This window comes from Silene latifolia, chromosome 9 (genome assembly GCF_048544455.1).
Source record: "Silene latifolia isolate original U9 population chromosome 9, ASM4854445v1, whole genome shotgun sequence".
NCBI lineage: Eukaryota > Viridiplantae > Streptophyta > Magnoliopsida > Caryophyllales > Caryophyllaceae > Silene > Silene latifolia.
In genome coordinates this window covers 209,040,120-209,063,184 of record NC_133534.1, presented here as the reverse complement: position 1 = coordinate 209,063,184, position 23,065 = coordinate 209,040,120, and the positions used below count along the sequence as shown (strand labels likewise).

The 23,065-nt window shown below is 37.5% G+C and overlaps 1 non-coding gene across 1 annotated transcript; it reads left to right on the top strand.

The window, feature by feature from the left end:
- The first annotated feature begins 5,421 nt into the window (after positions 1-5,421).
- LOC141603761 (small nucleolar RNA R71) lies at positions 5,422-5,528 on the top strand. Its single transcript, XR_012525617.1, has one exon. It is a non-coding gene; the product is annotated as a small nucleolar RNA R71 (small nucleolar RNA).
- The last annotated feature ends 17,537 nt before the right edge of the window (positions 5,529-23,065 follow it).

Genomic DNA, 23,065 nt, shown 5'->3' with positions numbered 1-23,065 from the left:
GGGACAGTAAATTATTATAATGAGTACAGTCAGTGGACAACAAAATGACAATAACATCACAATAACAGTAGCATGGGGGAGAGATCAACATTGCAGTAATGTGACAATAACAGTATGATAACAACAGCTGGGAAACAGACAACAATCAATAACATCACAATAACACTAAATGTGTTTTTCTTATGCTACTCTCTTATCAGCCGTATATTTTCATGCTAATGCACAATAATATCACAACAATAGTACCATAATATCAGAATAACAGTACAATAATATCATCATGTTTCTCTACTTTTACAATAATAGTACAATAATATCAGAATAACAGTTCTCCGATTCTACTTTATTACATACAGATAATACTGTATTTTTTATGCTACTCTTTTGCAAGCCATATATTTTCATGCTACTGCACAATAATAGCACAATAATATTACAATAATATCATAATAACAGTCCAATAATATAATCATGTTATTATACTGTTACAATAATAGTACATTAATATCAGAATAACAGTTCTCTTTTTCTACTCTAATACAAGCCAGACAGTACAATAATATCAAAATAACAGCTGAGAAACACATAGAAATCAATAATTGATTTATAAACAACGGCGGATAAAGAGATAAGAATCAATAACAGTATTACCTGTTTCCATATTTACTGTCAAGTTGTTTTCTTCGCTACAATTGTTGTTAATATCGTTGTCCATCTTTTATACCCGAAAACAGTAAAATCAAGTATTCAATTCAATAAAAATCAACGAATTTCACGAATTTTACATTAATTTCGAAAATACGATTGAATACACTAAAAATCAACGAATTTACATTACCTGTAATTCGATTGCAGCTAAAAATCGACGAATTTGTGTAATCTTATTAGGTTTTTTATGAGATTTCTATAGTCGGTGTTCTGATTTTTGTGTTTCTCTGTTTCTGATTTGTAGAGAGATGTAGAGAGAGAGAGAATATCGTTTGAATGAAGTTTCTGTTTTCATGTTTCAGCTACTTTCGTATTTTTCGATTTTTCCTTTTTTTTTCCTAATTTATCATTTAATCTCAGCCCTTGATTTCTTTTAATCTTAGCCCTTGATTTTCCCCAACTCACAACTCACCATAAGACCCCTACTTACGAGATCCCGCCTATATATATATATATATATATATATATATATATATATATATATATATATATATATATATATACTGTTTATGTCTCTAGCACGACCACTTGATGAAATGTGGAGGGAAGTGGGTTAAATGGCCGATACTACTGGAAGGATTCCTCTTTGGATAATAGGTACTGTAGCTGGTATTCTTGTGATCGGTTTAATAGGTATTTTCTTTTATGGTTCATATTCTGGATTGGGCTCATCGCTATAGTAATTGGATGAACCGAAGAATAGATATGAAAGTATAAGAACTCAACGGGACCTTCCTTCCCCCTCGACTTAGACAAACAATATGATGCATGCTTTCTATTGTTCGGAGAGCTAAATTGAATTAACTCGCTTCCCTTGTGTTTGAATTTCCCCAAACCAAGTAAGACACTATTTCTAGTGTAAAAATAGGGGGAGTTCATGCACAAGGAAAGGATGCAATGCATGAATCCTAATTGTCATTTTTGATTTTCAAAGCGGGAACGCAATGAGACACCTCAATGGAACCGAGGTGGGAGTCCTTTAAATGTTGCTAGGACTCAAGACAAGTACTCAAGATAAAGATTAAAAACATGATATAGAGACAAAGCTAAAGGAGGTGTAGGAAACTCACAATGGAATAGGTTGAATTCAAGTAATCAACACCGCATGTGTGGTATCCTTAAAATAGCCTTGTAAACCATCAATTGTTGCTCATTGCGACATTTTCATCACCGGCATCATTGCCGTCATCATCATTATGACTTGCATCATCAATTTCCTCATTATCTTCTTCATCATCCACCTCCATTGACCCGGAGGATTCACCATTTCCATCATCATCATTGGAACTTGAACCTTGATCTTCTTCTTCTTGGCATGAATCACTACCTTCTCCGTCTTCATAAACAACAACCTCCTTTCCATGTGCCACCCGACTATCCATTTCGGCAGCTTGAGAAGCATTAGGGAAGAATACCTCCCTATCCGCCCAACTAGGCAAAAGACATGAAGGATCAAGAAGTCCTTGCCTAGCTAGATGTAGAAGGGGTGGATATTGGGCACGGTAGGCATTCACCCGATCATCATGAGCTTCTTTATGCATTTGTTGTAATAATTGGGTCAAATAGTCGTTGCCTACCACGACATTAGAGCCACTCGGTTTGAATTCTTGGTAGGCAAAGGGGTATGGTGGAGTCACAATGGTTCCCTATGTTGCTTAATTATCCCTTCGGCTTCCTTGGAGACGGGCAATAGGTAGTTTAGTCTACGGATGGAGAGACGGCAAATCTTGCTAGGGAAGACAAAGGACTTAGTTTCTTTGATGATCCACTCATATTTGTCATCAAGATTGTCATTCTTGACCCAATGGAATTTGTTGATCATAGTGCTCATATCAAGGAGGTTGCTCCCTATAACCGGTTTGTATGTGTTATCTTTGTTGAAATTTGGGTTAAAGTGCTTAGCTAGCCTCGTTACTAAGCCGCCGTTTACAATGAAGGCTGCTCTGTCTTTCCCATTATCAATCTCAAGCCACCGATCAAGTTCGGTGAAGTGATTGGTGCCTTTTCTAGCAATCAAGGTATTGCCCACAAACTTGTGCCATACTCTTATGCACGGATGATGAACATATAAAGCATGACACTCCCGGAAAGAGTCAAATTTTTGACCGGTAATGGCTTTCCAAAGGGGCGCGGCATCATATTTTAAAGGCTTGTTTTCATAATGATGATATTGTGAAAGACCAAACACATCACCAAACTCACTCAAAGTCATGTGTCTAGTCTTATTCTCAAGACAGAATTCAACATAATGTCGAGTCTCTATCTTAGACACCTTTAAGGAGCTTATGAACTCCATGGTTAATGAAGGGTAGGTCAATCCTTCCATTTCAAAGAGGGCTAACAACCTCATGGACTCAAAAAATGTTCTAGTTCGCTCAAGCACACCCAATTTTTCCAAAGTGTCTTAACATATAAACTTGGTAGCCACAATAGTCTTTCTAGTAAGGGATAAAAATGCATTCCTATGAGCATCGGTTAAGAAAGTTAGCTCCGAAAAATTTGGCAATTGTTCTATAACCGGAGTAGGTGGGGTAGCTTCCTCAATAGGAGTTGCAATTTCTTGGATTTCCACCCTTGTTGTGTCACTACCAAAGCCTTAGATGCAAGAAGAGCTTGTTGTCTCTTTGATAAATTTGGAGTCTTTGGTGCCTTGGTTCCGCCTTTGGTCCTAGCCATTGTGTTCTCCTTCTCAAATTGGTATCAACAAACCAAGATTTTGCTAAAATGTTCCTTGCTTCCTCAAACTTCAATCAATTCCTCAATCAATTTAGGATTTTCGAATTTTTGCCCAAACCCTAGAAAATTGATTCAATTTGTGAGGAATTTGATGTTTAGATGGTCTTTTGTTGATAAACGAGTGATTTAATCTTGTTTTGAGCAAGTTTTGTTTGAATGGTGGTGAATTTTGTTGAGAAATTGGTGTTTTTGAATGGGTTGATTGAGGGTTTAAGTGGGAGAAAAGGTATGGATTTGTGTTTCTGAAAGATAGAAATGAATTGGGAATAAGGAAGGGAAGTCCCGTGTTCTGCTTAAGTAGCAGCTAGGGATGCTCGAACCAGACACGGGACGTGCGGATCAGCTTATAGGATTTCCTGAAATTGCAAACCCGTGTCAGGACGCGCGGATCCTGCTCAGCTCGAGCGAATTTCTGAGGGGACGCTCGGATTCTCTTGGGGATGTGCATATTCCCTTACAGCATAAAATTCACAGACTGGAAGCATACGAGGACGCGCGGATTGATGGCAAGACGAGCGTCCTAAGGATGGGGACGAGCGTCCTGAGGATGATCTGCTCATATTTTCTTACAAGGCGTCTTCTTCAATTCAAACGTTCCCAGGACCTACGTCCTAAGGTCAGAACGCTCGGATTCAAGCTGGGGACGCTCGGATTCCCTTAGGGACGCTCGGATCCTTTCCAGCTCCCATGAGCTCAGGTCCGCTCGTGGGGATTCTTTTTCCCATGTCGTTCTTTCTTCTTCTCCTTTGTTAAATGTTGTGGGTGCACTACAAAGGCTTGGTTAGCCAAGGCATTTGCCATCCCCACACTTGGTCAAACACTACACATCAAAGCACGTTAAAATACCTCCCTCACTTTCTCTCATGTCGAAAATCTTGATCAAAGCACAAAAATGCAAATCCAAAAATGACAAAAATGCTATAAAGGGAATAAAATGCGAGTTAAGGGGTTAGAATATTTACAAATGGTGGTTTAGGGAGGACTCCACCAAAATCTCATTCTTGGATGAGATGTCAAGGGGGCAAAGCCAAGGTGTTGTTGATGTTGCTCAACACCTTGTAGAAGTAGTCGAAGGCTTGCTCATTTTCATGATAGAGGTCTTGGGTAGACCTTTGGACATTTTTTTCTTCATTATTGTATTCTAAGTCACAGTGATTACAAGGATCCACAAAGCCTTGGTCTAAGATCATAGAATTTCGAATATAAGGATTGACCAATCCTTCAAATTCATCGTCCCATAGACCGCAAACTTCACTAGCTTGTTCCTCAATATTGTCATGAGTTGATAAGGGTAACTCTTCTTTCTTGTTGTCTTGGCCAATGAGACCTTCTTCATTGCTTGTCATGATGGGTGAGCTATTCAAGCTCTCATTGTTGTTGAAAATTCCTTGGCTTTGGTTGGAAAAGGGTCTTTGAGCTAGGTTTCTCATTGGCGGTGGGGTGTAAGTTTGTTGGGGGTTTTGGACATTTTGGCTCTTGTATGAAAGATTTGGATGGAATTTGGTGTTCTCATTATATTAGTTGGAATAAGGGGTGCCACACTTGTATGCTTGGAAAGCATTAACTTGTTCAATTGTTCCCCTACATTCATTTTGATCATGTCCCAAGGTTCCCCAACTTTCACATACTCCACTTGGGATTGAGGATGATGCCACCATAGCATTAAGATGTTTTTTGGGTGATTTGGAAAATTCATCAAGCTTAGCCATGGCCTTCTCAAACTTCAAATTGATGGTGTCGATATGAGCACTTAGTTGAGCACCCAATTGAGTGATGGAATCTACCTTATGCTTTCCTCCTCTTGTGGCCTTTTGAGGCCTATTATATTGGGAATTATGAACCGCCATCTCTTCTATTTTGGCCCATGTTTGATTGTCATCAACTTCGGTATACATCCCATTGGATCCCATATTAAAAACATTGCGGGAGTCTTCATATTGGCCGTTCCAAAATTGTTGCACAAGGAACCACTCACTAAGTCCATGGTGTGGACAAGAACGACAAGGGTCCTTAAATCTCTCCCATGCTTCATATAATGATTCCTCATCCCTTTTTTTGAATCCGGTGATTTGGGCTCTCAACATATTAGTCTTCTCCAGGGGTAGAATTTCTTGTAGAAGGCAAGTGCTAACTTCTTCCATGAATCAATACCAAGGGTAGCCTTGTCTAGGCTCTTTAACCATTACTTTGCGGTACCGATTAAAGAAAAAGGAAATAATACCCATCGTATTTGGTCTTGAGTAACTCCGGTTTGAGAAATTGCATCAAAATAGTCACAAAAAGTCTCCATATGTGAATGAGGGTCTTCACTAGGCATCCCTCCAAATTGATTTCTTTCAACTAATTGTATGAATGCGGATTTGGCAATGAAATTACCGGTTAAATGTGGTGGTGTAGGACTACCGTTTGGTAGGTTCTCCTCGGTTGGTACAGAATGTGATGAAAATTTAGGCATTGTAGGTTGATTTTGTGGTGGGTTTTGAATTGGGTTATCCTCTCCTTCTCTTGAAAAAGGGTTGACAAACTCAATGTTATTTGGTTGAATGTCCACAATCTCACCAATACCTACAACTCTTGAAGTACCTCTAGCAACTCTTCTATTGTCGGTTAAGGTCATTTCAATCTCGAAATCAATAGGTAATAAATTACCTTGTGATCTCCTAGTAATGCAAAATATCAAACAACTCGAAAACAATTAGAACAACCTTGAGGAGATTAACTTCCCCAAGGTAGAGAAAGACACAACTAAAAACAATTAACGAAAATCAAATGAATTGAACACCGTCCCCGGCAACGACGCCATTTTTGGTCCGGTTATAAAATCGTCGTCAAAAGCTACCAACCAAAACAATATTTATAACTTCACAAACTACTCTTAGCAAAGAGGTAAGTAAAGGTCGGATACCAAGGGACGGGTATTGATGTAGGATTTTCAATTGCAAGTAGCTATGTCTTAGGGTGTCACAAATTATGGGTTGAGATGAGATGTGGTCTAAACTAATCAACAAGATGAATATAAATTAAGTAAAGCAAATAAAGGGGTTTGTAAACAAATTATTAAAGGCACTAGGGTGTCATGGGTTCATATGGGATTCATGGAAATACGTTATACAAACATGTTCTCAAATAGATGCAAGAACTTATTATTGTGATGGGATCGAGTTAGTGTATATCTTACAATCCCTAGGAGAATTTAGGTTCCGGAGCCGAGTCGTCTAGACTTTATACACCTACAAGTCAACTTAGTCTCCGCCTATTCAACTCTTATGCATGGTCTAATGAGGCTCGAGTTGGTTTATGTCTTACAAGCCTCATTGAAAAGATAGGAGATGGGTAAAAAATGCAAGGATTCATAGGCTTGCATTTCATCAAACATAACATGTGCATAGGTTGAAATCACAACAAGCAAGTAAATTAATTATGAACACATATTAGATTAAGCATAGATCAATTCCCATGTTTGTTTCCCCTAATTCCCCATTAACCCTAGCTAAAGAACTATTCACTCATGATCAAGTTTAGCATGCTAATAAGGTTGTCAATCATACTAACAAAGCAAAACATGATGAATAAATGATGTGATTAACAATAATTAAACAAGGGTAAAAAGGAATTATATCTATGGAGATGATCCTAATAATAAAACAAAGAATAATAGAAGTACTTGATGATTGATGGAAGGTTGTCAATCCTCCAATAAACCCCAATAATCTTCTAATTACCCAAATAAAACTAAGAACAATTGAGAAATTAAGGAAATATTAAGATGTGATTAATATTAAGGAATGTGTATTACAACTAAATTAAGAAATGATTAAAGCTTGATTAAGACTTGATTAAGAATTGATTAAGGATGGATAAAAACTTGATGATCATCTAGGTAGTACAATGGGGTATTTATACCAAAATTAAGTACAAGGATTAGGGTTACTAAGGGCTTAAATGACTATTAAGACCCTAAGAGAAGCTTGAGGAAATTCAACTCCCGAGGGATATGCGCGGATCATGCTTGCAACTCCCACCAGGATCCGCTCGTCCTCACCTGAAGCACAGGTTGTCTTGTAAGGAGATCCGCTTGGATCATTCAGGAGACGCTCGGATCATGCCTGTGGTACGCTCGGATCCAGCTCTGGGACGCTCGGATCGTTGCTCTGATCTGCTCGTCTTGAGCTCGGGCTGCTCGAATTGTTGGACAAAGTTGTTCTCTTGTTTGGCTCCTTCACAATCCGCGAGGATTGTGTTGGGGATGCAAGGATCTTTTCATCATTGCCCATTTCACTCTATTTATTTGCTTAGGCCTCTAGTGTTGGTCTCCTCTTGGGTGCTTGGTCATTAGATGCAATCCATTTAGCTCCATTTCGCCTCATAAATGCAGGGTTACCGATCCTCTCCTACCAAGGATAGAAAACCTCAAAGAATATGCAAAATGGGAAACTAAAGATAAGAAATGACCCTAATATATGCTAGAAAGCATGGGAACGAGGCTAATTCGGGGACTAAATGTGCTCAAATATGAGTCACATCAAGAGCTCTCACAGCTATGGAGATTGAAGAGTGGGAAAGGCAGGCGCTAGTTGAGTATGAGGAGGATGAGACACTGGTCCTAGAAGAAGTGGAAACTGAGGAGGGGACAGAACAAGGACAGATTATAGCCCACCCTGACACATGGCACATTTTGGTCCTATGGAGGGTCATGCACTCTCAGCCAGCTCCTCTGGAAGCTGATCAAAGATCCCTAATTTTCAGAAGCAGATGCATTGTCCAAGGGAGGGTGTGTAATCTGATCATTGATGGAGGTAGCTGTACCAATGTAGCCTCCACCATTATGGTCTGCAAGGTGAGTTTACCCACCCAAGTTCACCCAAGCTCACACAGGTTAAGATGGTTTAACAAGGGCTCTGAAGTAAGAGTTGACAAGCAATGCATTGTTCCCTTTTCAATTGGAAAGGTATACAAAGATGAAGTGTTATGTGATGTGGTCCCTATGGATGCATGCCACCTACTATTAGGGAGGCCATGGGAGTTTGATAGGACCACCATTCACCAGGGCAAAGATAATGTTTACAGTTTCAAGCTCAATGGCAGGAAGGTCACCCTAACCCCCTTGCCACCCAATCAAAGAGGCAATGGAAGCCCTAACATGCCTGAGGAAGTCAAGGAAGTGTTGTTTCTATCCGAGGCAGCCATGATCAAAGAAATAAAGCAAGAACAGCATGTGATAATTTTGCTGTCAAGAGAGATCAACACTGAGGAGAGCACTGGTGTGCCTGCAGAGGTTGAGTCTCTGATTAAGAGATACAAAGAGGTTTTTCCAGTTGGGTTGCCTAGTGGACTACCACCTCTGAGGGGAATTGAGCATCACATAGACCTTATACCTAGTTCTGTGCTGCCAAACAGGACAGCTTACAGATGTGATCCCACAGCAACCAAAGAAACGCAGCAACAAATTGAGGAATTAATGACAAAGGGCTTTGTGAGGGAGTCACTGAGTCCATGTGCAGTGCCTGATTTACCGGTGCCAAAGAAATATGGAACTTGGAGGAAGTGTACTGATAATAGAGCTATAAACAACATCACAGTCAAGTATAGGTTCCCTATTCCAAAATTAGATGACATGCTGGATGAACTTAGTGGAGCCAAGATCTTTTCTAAGATAGATCTCAGGTAAGGGTATCATCAGGTGAGGATAAGAGAAGGTGATGAGTGGAAGACAGCTTTAAAGACCAAGCATGGCCTCTATGAGTGGCTTGTCATGCCATTTGGTCTATCTAATACCCCAAGCACTTTTATGAGGCTAATGACTGAAGTGCTGAGGTCTTGCCTTGGGAGATTTGTTGTGGTATACTTTGATGACATACTCATCTACAGCAACAGTCCAAATGAGTATTTGTTACACCTGGAAGCAGTTTTCAAAATACTTAAGGAACAAAAGCTCTTTGGGAAGCTTGAGAAATGTACCTTCATGGTCAATGAGGTAGCATTTCTGGGGTACATCATATCTGGAAGAGGAATATCAGTTGATCAGGAGAAGATCCAAGCAATGCAGATATGGCTAATTTCACAAACAATTATAGAAGTGAGGGGATTTCATGGTCTAGCAATCTCTACAGGAGGTTCATAAAAAACTTTAGCTCAACTGTTGCACCAATCACTGAGTGCATGAGAAAGGGAGATTTCCAATGGTCCCTTTCTCATGCACTGAAGCTGCTCAACAGTCCTTTGATAAAATCAAAAGGCTAATGTGTGAGACTCCCATTCTAAAGCTACCAGACTTTGATCAATTATTTGAAGTGGAGTGTGATGCCAGTGGGGTTGGAATAAGCTGTCCTACTCCAAGGCCAAAGACCAGTGGCTTATTTCAGTGAGAAGTTGAGTGGGTCCAAGTTGAGGTACTCAACTTATGACAAGGAATTCTATGCAATCATTAGAGCCCTCACACATTGGAGTCACTACCTGAAACCTAAACCATTTGTGTTGCACTCAGATCATGAGGCCCTGAAATACATCAATAGCCAACACAAACTGAGCCACAAGCATGTTAAATGGGTGTAGTTCCTACAAGCATTCACCTTTCAAGCAAATATAAGGATGGGAAACAAAATGTGGTAGCTGATGCCCTATCTAGAAGGCACTCTCTATTGACTGTCATGAGCAACAAGGTCCTTGGGTTTGAGTTCATGAAAGAAATGTATATGGAGGATCCTGACTTCTTTGAAGAGTGGATTACTCGCATAGAAGGAGGACCAGCTCAGGGAAAGAAATATATGTTATAAGAGGGTTTTATGTTTCATGGAAACATGTTGTGTGTACCAAGGGGATCCTACCGGGATTTGCTGATCAGGTAGGTCCATTCCGGAGGATTGGGGGGGACATTTTGGGGTCCAGAAGACCTTGGAGATTCTAAAAGACCAGTTTTACTGGCCAAGAATGATAGCTGATGTCCAGGCAATCCTTACGAGGTGTTCCATATGCCAGAAAGCCAAGAGCTCCTTCCAAGCAGGACTATACACTCCATTGCATGTCCCTGATAAACCTTGGGAAGATGTGTGCCTTGATTTTATTGTGGCCCTGCCTAGGAGACAGAGAGGAAAGATTCAATCATGGTGGTTGTGGATAGGTTCAGTAAAATGGCTCACTTCATAGCATGCAAGAAAACTGAGGATGCTACCAGTGTTGCTGAGTTATATCTCAGGGAAATTGTGAGACTACATGGGGTACCTAAAACAATTGTCTTTGACAGGGCTGCCAAGTTCATGAGTTACTTATGGAAAACCCTATAGAAGCTCCTGAAGACAAGGCTCTTGTTCAGCACCTCCCACCACCCTCAAACATATGGCCAAACTGAGGTCACCAACAAACCTTTGGGGAGGATACTAAGGTGTCTAGCCAGCATGACCTTAAAGGATTGGGAGATGAAGCAAGCTTCAGCTGAATTTGCATTTAACATACTACCCTTTACTGCTACTGGTCACAGACCCTTTGAGGTAGTCTATGTGGTTAATCCACTTATGCCCTTGGACTTGTCTTTTGTCCCAAGGGAAGAACTGAATCCAGATGCCAAGAAGACAGTTGAATAACTGCTGAAGTTACATGAATCAGTGAAAAAACAAATTGAAAGGTCCAATGAGTTGTACAAGAAGCAATCCAAGAAACCTAGAAAGAAAAAGGAATTTGTGGCAGGAGATCTGGTATGGTTGTACCTAAAGAAAGAAAGATTTCCATCAAAAAGAAAGAACAAGCTTATGCCTAGGGTAGATGGGCCATTTGAGGTCTTGGAAAGGATTGGCCCAAATGCTTACAAAATTGACTTGCCAGGGGATTATGGGGTTCATGGAACATTCAATATAGGTGACCTCAGTGCATTCTATGAAGATTATGAGGAAGAGGAGGACCCAAGCTTGAGGACAAGCCTTGTTCAACTAGGAGGGGTTGCATCAGGAGCTGATAACCAGACCAATGATCATTTGAAGGGAGGCCAGGGACAGCCTAGCCATGGCCTTACTTTGCCAGGGCATGACCTAGGATTATCAGGCCTAGAAGACCCAGCAAGCCACATCCAGTCTAACAACAATCACAGCAACAATGCTCAGGCCACCTCAACTGTCAGTCCAACTTCACCAGGTCAAAAATACACGTTCCATGCCAACCACCAGTTGCCACCTAGGCCAGCTGAATCTTTATTCAACTAGGTTCAAATTAATCCTAGGAAGCCAGGCTTAATTCCCAATGCATTTCACAGAAAATCAAACTGAAAACAAGTTACATAAAGGGTAAATTGGATAAAGTAGAATTGCCATTTCTGGCCAAACAAGGGAAAAAACTCCTAGAAAAGATCTCTTGGTTTGTTTCAGCACTCTTAAGATAACACCTTGAGCAACAAATGGTGCCTGAACGAAGGCCATTTGACCTCACACTCCCAGCCAAAGAAATGCAGCAGCCTAAAAGCAACATGTCACTATCATACCTGCAACACTTTTGTTTCTTGCTCAGTTTGCTTTAATTCATTTTTTATCCGTTGTAATATATTTTCATTGTTTTTGTTTGCTTCCTAAAACAAATCCTGGCCCTTAGATGGAGATTTCTAAAGTTTTATTGTACTGAACTTCACCAGGAAAGTCCTATATAAGGACCCTTCCTCAGTCTGTTTTACTCAGACTTGATTAATGAAAAACCTTGAGATTTCTCTCAAAATTTGTAAATCTTATTAACTTTGCTGAGTCTTAGTTGTAAGTCAGACTTAATATCTTCTTGTGCTTGCACTGCTACAAATGAGCACTTAAATTCGTGGCGCAAGTGCTAAATTTCCGTGGCTAAATCATTTTGCCACGGGAATACCTTTCGTGACGCAAGTGGCCGTGGAAAAGAGATAGCCATGGGGAAAACAAGAACGTGGCTATTATGAAATTTTTGACCACGGAGTCTCTCGTGGCTAATAACTTCCGTCGCCAAAAAAAATTCCCGTGGCGAAAAAATAATTCCTGTGGCAAAAAATATACATGAAAATTAAATAAACAAAACGTAAAATAATCTTTTTTTTTACACAATGGATATTTTAACATATATGGAATCGTGACGATCTAGGTATTTGTTTCGCTAGTTAACTCGCTTCATTTGAATGTTATTTGGTTTTACCAGTCATGCATCCATGCGCATCGAGAAGGCTTCCCAGAAGGTAGCCCATCCCAACACTACTCTCACCTAAGCACGCTTAACTGTAGAGTTCTTTTAATGTGCTACCGAATTTGAAAGTTAACTTTGTTGATATAATTAGCACTTTGAATCCTTTTAACGTTATTTTTCCCTCTCAAAATTTATCTTTAGTACTATTTAATTACAAAAATATTACGTGATTTACAAATTTTTGCTGGAAAAACATTATTTTGGCCAAAACAACCAAATTTTCGATGTTAACCACCCAACTAATGATTTTGACGTCATTTTTTTTGCCGAGGTCAGCAAAACCAGTTCTCCAAAAAGTAAACTTAATCTTGTTTTCCTAACATTTTTTTTTGTTTATCGACATTCTTATTTTGATTTCTCTTGTACTCATTTTTAAGTATATTTTTCTATGCAAATTCTATAGTATGACCGTCATACCTGCGATATGAAAAATGTGACCGTTTTTATGGTAAAATAAAGACCACTTTTTATAACTAATGATCTTTTTCCCCCAAATTTGTCACTATTAACCAAAAGGTAGTCACTTTTTACCCAAAAAACACGAAAAAGACTTTCGTACAACAGAATCACTTATTTTCCTAAAATAATTTCTCTTTGTTATGATTTATCATTTCTTTTCTAAAAATTTTCACATTATTTACACATTTGACTTCAAATTATTATAATTTCTATATTTTCCCTATGATGCGCTCATTTTCATTGAAAAAAAAATTCTCCATATTTAATTTTTATATTGATACTTTTTCCAATATGTTTTTTTCTTAATTTATTTGTAGGAGATCATTTTTTTTACTTTCATTTCTTATTGCACTTATATTGTTTAATCAATTTTTTAATCTAATTGTTGTTTCTTTTTCACTTCTAAAAACAATTTCCCAATTTTTTTTTCTCAACGAGTTCAATTTTATATCAAATTCAATTTTTTCTATAAATATCTTAAAAATAAAGTTGTAAATCTAATTTTGAATGAACCGGTTTGACACTATATTAATTTTAGATTTCGCTAAAATAGATGGTAAATAACTTATTTATTTAATTTGATATACTATGTCTTTAAATGCGATACGATCATTTAAGATTGTTACTTAAGATTATGCTGTTTTAATTAAAAAAGTAAAAGAAATTAAAAGAAATTCACGACTTTAATAAACAAAATTATATATTAAAACAAATTTATAAATTATCAATGTTTTGAAAAAACTACAAAACCTAATTGTGGTTTGTAAAAAAAAAAAAAAAATTTAGACGATAAAATTTTCTTGATTACATATAAGTTTATAAAATTTTAAAATTTCTTATTAAAGTAAATAAAACAATAAAAAAATATTTATTAAATTAATCAAAATGTTTCCAAAATTTTATATTTAAATGTATTTTCATATTATTTATATTTGATTAAATTTCATTTAGATTTTGTATATTTTTAAAGCAAGTAATTTCTAGGTTTGCCTTAACATAAAAATATCTTAATTTAAGTCGGAAAAAAATACTCGCCACGAGTGTTTGTTAGTTCGTGGCAAAAAAAATATTGCTTGCATAACAAGTTGTTTGAACCTGAAACTATTGAGCAAATTGTATAAATTGGAATCTGAAACTGTTGAGCAAATTGATTTGGAAATGACTCTTTCACCTGGTAAGGTAAACTGTGTGAATAATGCTTGCATAACAAGGTGTTTGAACCCCATGGAGGATAAATCTTTGAGTGATAAGCATGAAAGGGGTGATGAGAATCATACTCCTACACCTAAACCCTTGAGAGTGTCTGAAACAAGCTTTGTTCCCACTCACTGTGAGTCCAAAAACCAAATCCCTCACCTTGTCCAACAGAAACAAACCCAAACCACCTATCATTTGAGTGTCAAGCCAAAAAAATTACTCAGCCTATACTTCTATCCACTACTGAAATCCATGGGAGCATGGCCAAAGGAGAGTCAAGAGAGGATTCTTACTTCCTTCCTTATCCAAGAGTACCCAATTTAATCTCCAACATCAAGCCACACTCGATTTCAGAAATTTATGCAGTGAGTGATGAGAGTCCTGGTCTTTTCACCTCACACTTCCACTGCTACATGCTGACATGGCTAATGATAAGCTTGGGTCAAACAAATTCTTGCTTGCCCTCACTCATCATGAAGAAGGGAACACTGAACTTGGGGACACAAGGCCTGACATGTCCTATCAAGTTACCCTCTAATGAATGGTTAAAAAATCTGAAATTTTCCTCCTACTATCACTTGAACTGAGAAGAGGGTCCCTCATTCCTGAACTACATATACTGAGGATTGCAAGGTGGAGTTTATTCCATAACAATAGCATGAGCCCTGCAATAGGCTACTGTTCTATCCTGAAAATGTTGAATTGTGAGGAGCTTCAAGGCTTGGTGTGTCACTGTTGTGCCTCAATTGAATTGGAAAGGAGGTTATCTACCTGTGAAATAATTGTACCAAGAATTTCAAGGTGAGAACCATCTGTTAATGTTGAAATGGAGCAGATTGAAAACTGTTGCCTAGGCCTGGATTTCCTATGTTTTAAGATGTGTAATATTCCAAATACTCGTGAGATATTTTTAGGACTACTTGGGACATCAAATTCAAGTTCCTTACATGATATGGATGGCATTTCAGCTCATTTGGTGATGATTATGTTGAGATTAGTGCATGAAGACAGAGACAAACTCCCAGTTGCATTGATAAGGTCTTCTAGTAATAACAGCTCTCATTTGAGATTGTACTTCAAGGACCAATATTTACACAAACCACATTATCACATCATCAAGTGCAACACCAAAAAGAAAGAAGATAACGTTATGGAAATCTGGAGCAAGTCTCATTCAGAGATCACTCTTGATGTCAGGGAGACTGATATCTCATTTTGGAATCACAAGGTCAAAACTAAGAGTGCAAAACTGAAATTGATCTCCATGAGCCATGTATGTGTTCCAAGGCATTCTGAATTGGGGGCATCAACGGTTTAACTTGTTGTTGGTCTAGTTTTGAAAAAAAAAGACCCTGTTATGGTATTTGATCATGGAGGAAGAGGTGTGATACTAGTCAAGGAAATCAAAATTGTTCTTCTGGTAAAGCAAAGAAGTAAGAATTTTTTTCTTACATCCCAAATTTGAGGTCAAATTTTTTTCAACCTGGGGAGGTTGCAGTAGGAGCTGAGGCCTAGGTCTCTTCTTTTTTTGGCCAACATAGCCTTCCATAGGACTATCCCAAGGCCATGGCATGATTGGATACAATTCAAGGATAAATTGAACAGATATTCAAAGCATTATGTTTTAATTTCAGATTTAAGGTCATTTTGCTTGCTTCATATCTAAGGCTTTACTCATACAAATCCTCTTATTCTTGTGCCATTGGAAGGCTTAGCATGTCATCTAACTATGAGATTTGGAATGGGACCAATAGCTATTTTATTTTGTGATAAATGCATTTTTCAAATGAACCAGACACATCTGAAATGCTTATATCTCAAGATTTATATGGTGGAAATTTTTGTTCTTATATGTACAAAATCTTGAAGAAGTCTACTTTTTTATGGAGTTGGAATCAACAGGTTTTAATGCGCATATTTCTCACAATAAGCCTTCAAAGACTGTCATGCATGAATGATGTCCAGTTTTCTGAAAATGACATGTCGGTATTCAAAATTTGATATCTGAAGATTTAATGGATAATTTTGGTCGATTATTTTTGGAGATGAAAGATAACATCCTTAGCTTTCATTATGTATCTTGGGCATTTTTAATCCAACTGAGCTGAGAGCCATGAATTTTCAAAATTCATGCCGCTGCACATGAAGATTGCTGTACATTTCAGGAATGACCTGATATCACTTAAACCTGGATATCTGGAGTTATAGATCACAACTTGAAGTGATTATTTTTGGATATGATAGCTAACTTCTGTAGCTTCAAAATGAGCTATCATGTGTCTTAAAATTCATCCTGAGCTAGGAGTCGTGCTATCTGCAAGATGGACCTAATCTCAGAATACTGATGAAATGTTCTGTTTTGGCATCTGTTTATGGCAAGGCTATTTCTGTCTTTTAAAATGCCTTAAAGAGCTCGTCCAAATTGTCATGTGCCCCCAAAATCATTCCTATGTCATGTAATGAGAAGATTACAAGTTTTTGAGGCAGCCAAAGCAGTTCACAGTTCAGTCCACAGAAAACCAAAAAAACATAAAGCAATGCTTCCTCTTTTGGCTAAACATTGTCAAGGTTGTCTTTATGACTACTGTGCCATTGTTCCACCAAATGCAGCTGGGCCCAAAAATAAGTCTAGAGAGCATTAAAGCAAGCTCGTCCTCTTGCTCCATGGCAAAGATAATAGTTACCAAGTAAGGACAGCAGCTGGTAAGTGCAAACAAGATACCTGCAACTTTTATATTTTAAATTATTCAACTAGTTTTCTTTATTGTTTCTTTTTACCAGTTTGTAAAATATTTAAGTAGCTTGTCTTCTTCCTAAGAGTGATCATAGCCCTTAGATGTAGAATTAGATGGCTAAGATCAAGCCTTGGTCCCTATATAAACCAAGCATCTATCCTTGTATTGGGCAGACTTTGATTAAATGAAAATGAATTGAGTTTGAACTCAAATTTTAAATCCTTAACAACTTGTGCTTGCTGTAGTTGTAGGTCAGGCTTGATAACATCATGTGCTTGCTGTGGGTGTTGATCAATTCCCTGTTGGCATAAGTGACTTGATTTTGTGCTCAGACTGTGAATCATTTCAGTTGTGTTGTTCAAGTTTAAGTCTTAATTCCTGTGTTTATCTCTGGGATTAAGCTTAGATTTATCAAATTATTAACCAGGTTACAAAACGTCGTCGACGTTTTATAACGAATCGTCGACATTTTTCATAAAAAGACATAACTTCCCTTTCCCCCTCTCTTACCCTTTCCCCTCTGTCTTCTACTTTTTACATGTTAAAATCACACACCCTCAACCACCACTGCCACCATCCCTGCCACCGCCCCTTCCTCAAACCCGCATCACCGCCGCTTCCATAACCCTCCACCACCGCATCAGCCGTCGCCTACAACTACAACACCACTCCCACTCTTAGTCTTTCTTCTCATTTCCGTTTTCTTCTTAATCTCTTCTCATTTCCGTCGCCCACCACCGCACCACCACTCCCCCTCCACTGCCAACACGTCGCCGTCCACTGCAGCCAGCCAATAGACCAACCGTCGCCACCATCCTCTAACCATGTCGCCCGATTTGGTTTCATTTCTTAATCTTCAATTTTGTCCAGATTTTTGATTCGTTTTTTTAATTGAGTAATTGATGTAAATTTATGAAATTTGGGTGTATGAATTTCGGGTTTTTGTTGGATTCGTAGTTGCTGGTAGTGATATATTTTTTTTTTTTTGAGACGTTGATACTCAACGTTGGAGACGGAAAGAGATGTTGATATTCAACGTCCAAGGCCATCGTGAACATTGAATGTCAACGTCCACCAACAACATGAACGTCAACATTCAACGTCCATGCCAAGAGCAACGTTGGGTATCAACGTCCACCACCAGCAAAGACGTTGATACTCAACGTCTCCACAAGATGGCAACATTCATCGTCCATGTCCATCACAAGCTTGTGTTTCAATGTTGTTGTCCATACAAACAGTGGGCTTTCTATTCAATTTTAGCCGATTTATTTTTATGTTCATTTAATTTTGATGATTCTATACAACATTCATTTTCATAAAAATCGTCTCAAATAGACATTGTTCTTTTTCCATTAATAATCACTGTCATTTATTTTGATGATTCATCGGTCGCAATTGATTTCGATGATTCATCGGGCAATTGATTTCGATGGTTCGTCGTTTGCCATGGATTGTTGTATGCAATTGTTGTATTGTTTATTTTTTTAATTATTTTGTTATGTAGGAGAATTTGGGGGAGAGTTGGGTAGAGAGATTAAGTGTCAAGGGTATGTTGGTCTTTTTTTAAAAAAATGTCGATGATTCGTTACAAAACGTCGACGACGTTTCGCAATTCCCATTATTAACTTCCTTTTCCTGTGTTGTGCTGTGGAAAATTTGCAGTATAAAGCCTAGGAACAGGCAATAATGCAGCCTGGCTTGCAGGACACCTTAAAAATATCAAATGACCTTGAAAAATTCGGAATTTTTGTGACAAATAAGATTTAATATTGATCTGAAACTGTACCAAGTTTCATGAATTTAGAAGGACTCTAAGTATTTTTAAACCAAGTGGTGTTAGTCCAGTGGTAGCCGGGTTAAACTTTGAAGCTTGCAGAAATGCAGGAGTTGAGAGGTCCCGGGTTCGACTACCAACTGGGGCGATGATCACTTGGCCACTGCAGCCCCCGAAGGGGGTGGCTTACATAGTCCATGTGGTGGTGCGGGAAAGCATGGGCCCGGGGGGGATTCAACCCCCTCGTCACCAAAAAAAAAAAAAAAAAACTCAACTGAAACTGCCTGAAATCCTGAGATTGCAGACAAGCTGACTCAACTGGTTGTGTGATAAAAATATATAGTTTTTTTTTTTTGGGGAAAGGTAAGCTTCTCATTAAAAATAGAGTGTCCCAAGTAAAAACAATATCATCATTCAGAACAATAGCCTTATATTAGGCCTTCTGAAGATGATCAAGCCATACTAAAACATTTGCATTTCGAGTTTTAATGTCACAATGTCTAAGTCTAATCTTAACTTCATGCTTCACCCTGTCAACAAGGACTGTTGGTCGCTATATAAATCCATCCACCCTGCTAGTATTCCTCATCTGCCATATCTGATACATCAAGGAAGCTAAGACCACTGCAATCACCATCTTCTTGCAAGCAGAAGGCTGCCTCCAATTGATCATCCACTGGATACACTGCGTAGCAGGTAGCTTAATTGTACACCAGTCACTGATGCATTCCAGACATTGTTTGCTATAGTAACATTCAAAGAAAAGATGATTATGATTCTCTTCCTGAGTGCCACATAAGAAACATCTGTTACTAGTAATAATTTTCATCCTGCACAGTCTGTCTTGCGTAAGTAGCCTTTGATGAGCCACTAACCAACATAGGAAAGCATGTTTAGGGACAATCCATCTGTTAAGAACCCATGGGTACCAAGGAACTTTCTCTCCATCAGGTTTCAACCATTTATAACCAATACTAACAGAATAGTGAGCTAAGCCATTCCCATCAGTATAAAGCTCTTTGAACATGTCTTTAACCTGGCAAATTTTTCTCCAGGCCCAACTACTGCCCACTCCAGGTTTATAATTCATCCAATCAGTCTGTTTAATATACACAGCGTGCACCCATCTGACCCACAGATGGTCGTTCTTCTGAGTAACCCACCATGCATATTTGCCAATACTGGCCACATTCCAGAGGTGCAAATCCTTGAGTCCCATGCCACCCTGTTTCTTTGGTTTACAAACCTGTTCCCATGAGACAAGAGCAGGACTTTCACTTTGATCAGTTCCATGCCACAGAAAAGCTCTGCAAACTGCCTCTATTCTGCCAATGACAGCTTTAGGTAGAATAAAGATCCTACTCCAATAGCTATGCAAGGTAGTAAGGACTGCCCTAATTAAAACAATCCTCCCTGCATAAGAAAGTTTTCGAGAACCCAGGCTCCTGATTCTGTCCACCACCCTCTCAACAAGACAAGTGCAGTCAAGAATAGAAGGTCTCTTTGGGGAGACATTGACTCCCAGGTATTTAAAAGGGACAATCCCTCTTTTAATCCCTGAATTCTGCTCAACCTCTCTTACCATATTTGTTTTGTAAAGGTGATAAAGCTTCTATCATTTTGATGCTAAAAGCTTTTGACTATTTTTCTAAAGCATCAGGTCTTAGTATGAATAAGAGTAAGTCCCTAAATTCCCACAGAATACTCACTGGAAATCTAAGATTATAACTTAACAAATTTCAGACTTAAATCCACAGTTGAACACAGGATTAAAGTTTGAACTTTGCTCAACACAATTAAACAGAACCGCAGTTAGACACATGTTCAACTTAATGATGCCAAACTGACATTGATCAGTTACCCACAGAGATCACAGGTTAACCACCAGGCCAGGGTTCCAAACTACAGTTTAAACACAAGTTTGAAAGAAGTGAGGGAAGTCTCAAGGCTAATTTTTCATTCCAAAATAATTTGCTTGAAACAGATGAGACATATGTCCTTATATAGGCCTTGTCTTTGCATTACAATTCGAAACTCTAGCATCCAAAGTCCTGAATTAATATAAGATGAGTACAAACAACATAAATTATCTTACAAACTGGTAAATATGTTGGAATATGTGTCCTCCGACAATAATGCGATCACAACTGTCGATCATAATGATCACATGTTTAAATCTAATTTTAAGAATACATGTGGGATGTAATATTTTACAGTCAACTGGTCCACACATATCGGTAATGATTGGCTATCTAGAGTTTGACATTACTGTCGTACGATGGTGGTGATCAGTTGATCCCCTTAGGTCATACCTATATGGAAATACCATTAATTGATTATTTAATTAATCGTATGCCGATACGTGTTAATTAAATTGCTTAAAATTGACGGGTGATTTGTGAGTGAGATTAACGTGTCTTATTATAATTCGATTAAATTAGATACGGTCTAAGTAATTGAATTGTTTTATTACTTAGATAAAATTATTGTTTACGAAACAATTGAAATTGAAAATTGAATGAATAATTTATTATAAATGCAAGACGATGTAATTTATAATTTGATAAACCATTTTGGCACAAGTAATTATGAATTACTAGTCGATTTTGTATATGACATATTTTATGAGTATGTTGATTTTTAATATGTTAAAAATACATTGCAATTTCACATGTCAAGTAACATGTCACATTTGTCACAATTGACAAATGACAAAATAAAATGGACTACCCATTTTATTTAAGTGTGCCGAAAAAGAAGGGAGTATTAGGTTTATATTGTGTTTTTTATTTTTAAGTGGAAAACACAATGATCAAACCCTACTTGTAGCCTTGCATGCCTATTTTTCCTGGGTAGAAAAACAAGCTCATGCATTGGCTCCTACTCCCTCCTCCAACCGGTTTTTCCAAGAGAAAAGACTTTGTTTTTCCTCCATCATTTATTCACAACTTCAGCTAATATTTTCTAGAGTAAGAAAATGAGTTCTCTATCTTGTGAAGAAATTTTAGAGAAATAAAACCTCACAAAATCCCTCTCTCTTGGCCGAAAATTACAAGAGTACAAAATATTATCTTTGTGTCAAATTTAAGTAAAACTTATATTATTACTAGATCATAATAATATTAGTTATTAAGAGGTTTTCTTAGGTATATGCTTTTGGGAGAGGTTCTAATTTGAACCTTGTTCATCCATTATAAGGAAAGCTCAAGAACTAACAAGAAGGAGATCTTGTTGGTGCCCTAATAACCGAATCACATAAGTAAGATTGATGATTTCTTCTCTACTCTTGTTCAAGTTTGCATGCATAAGATCTAGATTTAATTTTATGACTAAATTAAATGCCACATATATGAATATGTTAATTAATGGAATTGGTGAATCCTAACAAGCGGTATCATGAGCCTTAGGTTGTTTGCATGCAAATCGGTTTATAGTTTTTCCGAGTTATATGAGTAACATACAAAACTAATTAATTTGGATTTATGAAGATAAACCTAAAAATAACCTTGCATGTTAAAATTTTCTGGTCCTAAGTGATTTTTAGGACATTTTGGTTTATTTATGGATTTTATTGTTCATTTTAGATAATATTGGTATTAAAATGTGGTTTTTATGATAAAAATGTCATTTTTGGACGAAAAATAGCTAAACTTTGAATTTTTCAGTGGTTTTTGGATATGTTTTCACATATATTATCTACTGATGGCATGTGAATGTTCATGATAAAATGAGTTGTTTTGCTCGAAATTTGGATTTTTCAAGTTAAAATCGTATTTAAATGGGTAAATAGGTTAATATGAGTTATATTTCGAATCTGGTCATGGAAATTAAGTATGTTGTCACATGCAATTTTACAAAATGTGTGTAAAATATTTGTCTATAATGAAGTCTTTATGCATGATTTATGAATGTTTGATGGAAAATCACATAAATAGTGACTATAATTATTAATAATGCTAAAACATACTTCATGACTAAAGGAAAAACCTCACATATTGCATTTTATCATATATTTATATCTAAAAGTGAAAAGTTGATGAATAAATTTTTTCTCATATTTTTATGGTCATAATTGTTAAAACCGATAAACCGCAACATTGTTTTTCTCGATAAATTTTCGAAATCTTTAACCTAAGTTTTGAACATTATGAGTGTCATGGTATTTTTCCAGAATTTTCATGAGTTTAAATTTGAAATTTTGAAATTATTTGAAATTTTTATGATTTAATTTGAGGTTTATAGCATAAATTTTGTATTTTGGGTCCATTTATGA